General features: G+C 46.7%; 1 pseudogene; it reads right to left on the bottom strand.

The window, feature by feature from the left end:
- Positions 1–658: 658 nt before the first annotated feature.
- LOC127202976 (60S ribosomal protein L13a-like) lies at positions 659–5,176 on the bottom strand (annotated as a pseudogene).
- Between the last annotated feature and the right edge of the window lie 824 nt (positions 5,177–6,000).

Genomic DNA, 6,000 nt, shown 5'->3' on the forward strand with positions numbered 1-6,000 from the left:
CTTCTTCTTCTTCTTCTTCTTCTTCTTCTTCTTCTTCTTCTTCTTCTTCTTCTTCTTCTTCTTCTTCTTCTTTTTCTTATTTTCGGTTTTCCAGGCAGGGTCTCTCTGGGTAGCCCTGGCTGTCCTGAAACTTGCTCTGGAGACCAGGCTGTCCTTGAACTCACAGAGATCCTCCTGTTGCTGCCTCCCCAGTGCTGGGATTGAAGGTGTGCACCACCCCGACCTGTTAGTTATGGTTTCTCTTGCTGTGATAAAACACCATGAGCAAAAGTGCCTTGGAGAGGAAAAGGGTTGTTTCAGCTCATATTTCCATATTACAGTCCATCACTGGAGGAGTCTGGGCAGGAGCTCAAACAGGGCAGGAACCTGGAGACAGGACAGGAGGGTGCTGCTTGCGCAGAAGAGGGCTTGCTCCCCTTAGCTTGCACACACCACTTTCTTCCAGACCCTAGAGTGCCAGTGCAGGGGAAACGCTGACCACAGCGCGTTCCTCCGACATCAATCATCAATCAAGAAAATGCACCATAGGCTTTCCCACAGGCCAATCTGGTGGGGGCCTTTTCTCAAGTAGAGTTCCATCTTCTAAAAGAATTCTAGGCAGCGCATGCGTCATAGCCTTGACCTATCTCATTGCCCATGCAAACTGCACCTGCTCAGACTAACCCAGCCAGGATCCCCGCTCTGTCCCTTCCTTCATAGCCAATTCTGAGTGTGGGGCAGGAGGGTGGCTACCGCCCTTGGCCATCTTTAGTTTCCATATGAGTTTACCCATCTCAGAGTCAACACCACTGGCCGCCAGGGCCCCCACAGCTGTAGAGTGGGCAGGCAGACAGGTGCTGGCCCATGAGTGGAGAGCGGCATGAAGGTGAGCTGGATCTGCTGCCTGCCTGCCTGTCCCTGTGGCTCCAGCTGCATCTGGTCTGAGGTGAGCCACTCCCCTCCCCCCATAGTCTGTCACTGCCCGCCCCCACCCCGCTGCCACCCACTGGCTGTTGTTACTCGAAGTAGCTCACAACACAACTGGGACTGACCCATCTTTACCAGAGCTTTGTGCTCAAACTGAGGTGGGAGGTGGTTTTCTTTCTTTCTTTTCTTTCTTTTTCTTTCTTTCTTCCTTTCTTTTTTCCCCCCTTTTCTACTGTTTAAAATTATTTTTTGAGGCTATAATTACATCATTCTCCTTTCTGTCCTCGAAACCCTCTTCACTCTCTTTCAAATTCATGGCCTCCTTCTTTACATTAATTATTGTTATAGGCACTTACATATACACACATATTACATATATATACATATACATATACACATACATATACATAAATATTCCTAAATATAGTCTGATTGGTGTGTCTATGTTACTTGTATGCATGTTTTCAGGGGTGACTATTTGATAGTGGCTAATCAGCCAGTGTGCTGTCCCCTGGGGAAAGCTATTTCTCTCACAGCATCCCGTAATGTTTCTCTGTGTAGAGTTGAGGTCTTGAGCCATTCCCCCACCACTCTGGCGCGTCTACTCTTGTTGCCTTTGTTCAGCTCATATTTAGGCAGCTATGCTGGTAACATTTCATGGGTGCAGTGTCTGAAATTTCTAGCATGTACACCCTCACAACGAAGTCCCTGGTCCTTCGTCTCTTACTCTTCATTCCAATGGTTGTTTCCCAGTGTTCCCTGAGCCTCGGAGGAGGCAGTGGTTGTTTTGTGGATGCAGCTATTGGGAGAGGGCTCCATCACTCTGCACTTTGGCCTGGTTGTGGTTTTCTGTGATTGGTCTCTGTTTGTCGCAAAGAGAAGTTTTGCTGACAAAGGGAGGACGACACCTATCGCTCCGGAAGGGTCGAAGGGAAATGTTTCCCAGAAGGCACCTTCCCTGCTGCAGATGGGCCCTGATCCTCAAATGCGAAGAACTGCACTGTGTTTCTTCCTCCACACAGCTCTTTCTCTTCTCAGATAATTTGATGCCTTACAACTTAGAGTTCTGGGCCACTTACACCACAGGCTGGGGTGACACCAGAGCCTTGTCCCTTTGGGGCCCTGCTTGAAGCTAGCAGGTTTTCATATGTCCTGGCATATTAGTAAAGAGGAGCGTTTCCGGATGTAGAGCCTAAGCATTCCAGAACCTGGTTGTGGTGCATCCTCTCTATGATGGGAGGCGATTATTCATCTGTCACTGCGGAAGGATGCCTTGCCTACTTAGTACTGAATTCTGAAATAAGCTACAGATTCAACAAACCCTCTGAAAGACTTTAACCTCAGGAACCTGTGTGTGTTTTACCAAATCCTCTGTCTCAGTCAGTTTGGGCTGTTACACCGAACGTACCATGGACTGCATGCTCAGACAACAGAAATGAATCTTTTATAGTTATAGAGACTGAAGATCCAAGATCAAGGTCATGGCTGGTTTGGTTCTTGGCAAGGTTTGCCGATGGATGTGTTCTTCATCTTCTCTCTTCATGTGGTAAAGAGAGCGAGAGGGCAAGCATGCGGAGGTGCTGTAGCCTCTTTCTTGATAAAGGTACCAGTGTTGCCGTGGAGCACCTAACCTCATCACTTCATCTACACCTAGTGCCCTCTGAAATAAGCTCCTAGCACTGTCTCCTAGGGGCTAGGGTTCCACCGTGTGAGAGACAGAGCCAGGTACTCCACCATGGCCTCTGACTTGCTAGGCTCTGTTTGCATACCCTTTCTGGATTCTTGAGTCTTGCTAAGCGGGTGCTATTGATACAGGGGATCAGTAGGGTGTTCTGCGAGAAGCTCGAATGATTCGGATTGCTTTTGGCTGTGTTACCACAGAGGGAAAGAATGTTGACACAGCTCTTGGGGAAACCTGTCAGTGCCTGCAGCTCTTCATCCTGGAATAGTTTTTTCATCAGAAACAGAAAAGCTTTCTGGTTATGATAAAAATGCAGTCACTAAATCAGAGGCTGCATACTATAGTCTTGAAGACATATTTATCTGCTCTGGGGAAGAGATCATTTGATAGGAGAACTGCAGTTGGGGTGATTGCATGGATGAGTGTGAGGGGCCCACTGCTCTATCCCAGGGTCTGTCTGCTCTTTCCCGTGACTAGACTAGAGACTTAAATGGAGATGCGATACAAACCACCAAACCTTGAACTTCTTAGATCTTTAAAAGGAAGACCAGTTTCAGCCATCTCTCTAGAAAACAGTCCTTCGGTTTACTTTTAATATTGATAGATGTTGGGAGTACTCAATCAAGGGACCGAATTTCTCAGCACATCTACACTGACGTCCACAGAGAGACTGAAAAGTCTCCACCACAATGTCTATGAACCCAGTGGAGTTGTCACGAGGTGGACTTTGGCTGTGAGTCCAACGATTAGATGGATTTTGGTAATGTTTAATCTGGATGGTCAACTTAATTGGATGAGAGGCACCTAGGAGATTAACATAGCACATTTAAAAAACATTTTTGAGGGATTTTCTTGAAATGGCATGGATGAGGAGATGCATCATAAATGGAGATTGTACCATCCCACAGGCTGGGAACTATACTCACAAATTCTCTGTCTCTGCTTCCTGCCTCTTACTGTGATGTGTTAAAACATATGAGGCTGTGAGGCAAACAAATCCTCTATCGAGTTACTTATGACAGGTATTATTAGTGATAAGAAACTGACCAAGACAATGTTCTTAAGTGCTACGACAGTAGAAGACCCCCGAAATCACTTGGCTCTCTGATCATTGGTGTAGAGTCAGACCCTGATCCCAACAGCCTTCAGTACATCTGGGTGTTTCCTTTTCTGTGGAGGTCAACAATTCCCTCTGGAAGGAGCTTAGGGAATATTACCAAGAGGTACACTTGCCTCGTGTAGTATCTTCCTTCCACAGGCTTCTCATTGAAAACTGTTCTGGTCTGGTTTTTTTTTTTTTTTGTTGTTGTTGTTTTTTGTTTTTTTTTTTAAATCAGTGTAATATCCTGAGGTATCATGGTCATCCATCTTTGATTTCTCTCCATAGTGTAGCCTAGATAATACCTTCTAGAATGCCCTTTTCTTCCGTTCGCAGAGATAATGCAGTGTGCTACTCATCTCATTGGGGGAGTGGGGTCCCTTGGGTCTGTAACCTTGTCACTTAGTGGCTGACTTGGTGTCTGGCAAGACTCCACTTCGTGGATCACAGTAGACCGTCTTCTTCCTGTAATCTCACAGGTTGGAGGGGACGGAAATGCTCTTTGGTTTTCCATTTCCTCTTGAGTTCACTAACAACCTTCCAGACGCTCTGCCTCATTAGAGCATCGTGTTGAGAATGAAGTTTCAACAAATCCACCCCTTACCTTGTTAAACCATTATACGGAGGCTTACATTTCACCAGTGTGGGGGACACAAACATGCTGTCTACACCACTTCATTCCTGGATTTCCAAAACCTAGCTCCTTCTTGCTTTCAACACACAATCGTAACATCCCAACAGCCCCTAAAATCATAGTTTATTCTAGCAACACTTTATTACCTGAGTCCAAAGTCTTTCATGCAGGAGATGGGTCTCAGACTGAAAGGGGGACTTTTTTTTTTTTTTTTTTTTTAGGCAAACAGTCTTTACTGGGCTCACAGCAGGAGTCCCCGTTGGCCTTGGGGACCTCTGTGAACTTGCTGATTTTGCTCTCCACATTCTTCTCTGCCTGTTTCCGTAGCCTCAAGAGTTGCTTCTTCTTCCGATAGTGGATCTTGGCCTTTTCCTTCCATTTCTCTCCCAGAGTGGCTGTCACTGCCTGGTACTACCACCCGACCTCATGAGCCAGGCGACCCAAGTAAGCAAACTTTCTGGCAGACTTCAGCCACACAACCTTGAGGGCAGCAGGGACCACCATTTGCTTTTTCTTGTCATAGGGTGAAGGGATCCCATCCAACACCTTGAGGCGCTCCAGGACAGCCTGACCTCTCTTGGTCTTGGGGGGCAGCATGCCTTGCACAGTGTGCCAAAAACTGCCACTCGGGGCTCGGAAGTGATAGGGGCCTCGAGTGGGGTTGGTGTTCATCCACTTTCGGAGAATGGCCAAAATACTTTAACTTGTTTCGGTAGAAATTTCCAGAAATATTGATGGCCTCACAGAGTACCACTACCACCTTGTGGCCCAGTAGCACCTGCTTGGCCACGATGGCCACCAGGCGGCACAGAAGATGGCCTCGGCAGTCCAGCACTAAAACCTGCCCCTCCGCCATCTTCAGCAGCCGCCTGGGAAAGAACTGAAAGGGCCACTTATCCTATCTCTCCAGTACTTGTGAAACCAAGACAGTATGTGTTTTCAGAATACAGTGCTGGGACACATACAGAATACACAGCTCCATTTCCGGAACAAAGAGCAATAAAGAGGAAGGAGTTTCCATGCAATGATTTGAACGAGAAATGACCACTCTAGTCTCTCACTATATGCTTGGTCCTCAGTGGGTTGCATTGATTGTTTGGGAAAGTTTAGGACATGTGGCCTTGTTGGGAGGAGTGTGTCACTGGGGCAGACTTCCCTAGACCATATTTCTAGTTTGTTCTATCTGTTTCATGCTTGCAGATGAAGGTTTTCTGTTTCAGCCACCATGTTTGCCTCTTCTCTTTGATGATAATGGTGGTGCTGGTAGACTTTTATCCCTCTGAAAATATAAGCCCAGGGCTGGAGAGATGGCTCAGTGGTTAAGAGCAGTGCCTGCTCTTCCAGAGGTCCTGAGATCGATTCCCAGAAACCACATGGTCCCTTCCGTGCCCCCCACCTCAACTATAATAAAAATATATATAAAAAAAGATGACTCTTAAAGAAAGAAAGAATAAAAAGAAAATGTAAGCCCAAATAAACCCCTCCTTCTGGTCACGGCATTTCATCACAGAAATGGAAGAGCAGTGAATATAATCCCATGCCAAGTAAGCTCTGAAGCCCAGCGTGACTGACATGGTGAATCCTCAGCTTAGGAAACAGCCTGTTTGACGTGATGCTCTACTGTTTGGACCTTCTGGGGATTTATGGTCCCACCTCTCCATTCTGCAGCTAGACTTAGTC

The sequence above is a fragment of the Acomys russatus genome, chromosome 19, assembly GCF_903995435.1.
Source record: "Acomys russatus chromosome 19, mAcoRus1.1, whole genome shotgun sequence".
Taxonomy (NCBI): domain Eukaryota; kingdom Metazoa; phylum Chordata; class Mammalia; order Rodentia; family Muridae; genus Acomys; species Acomys russatus.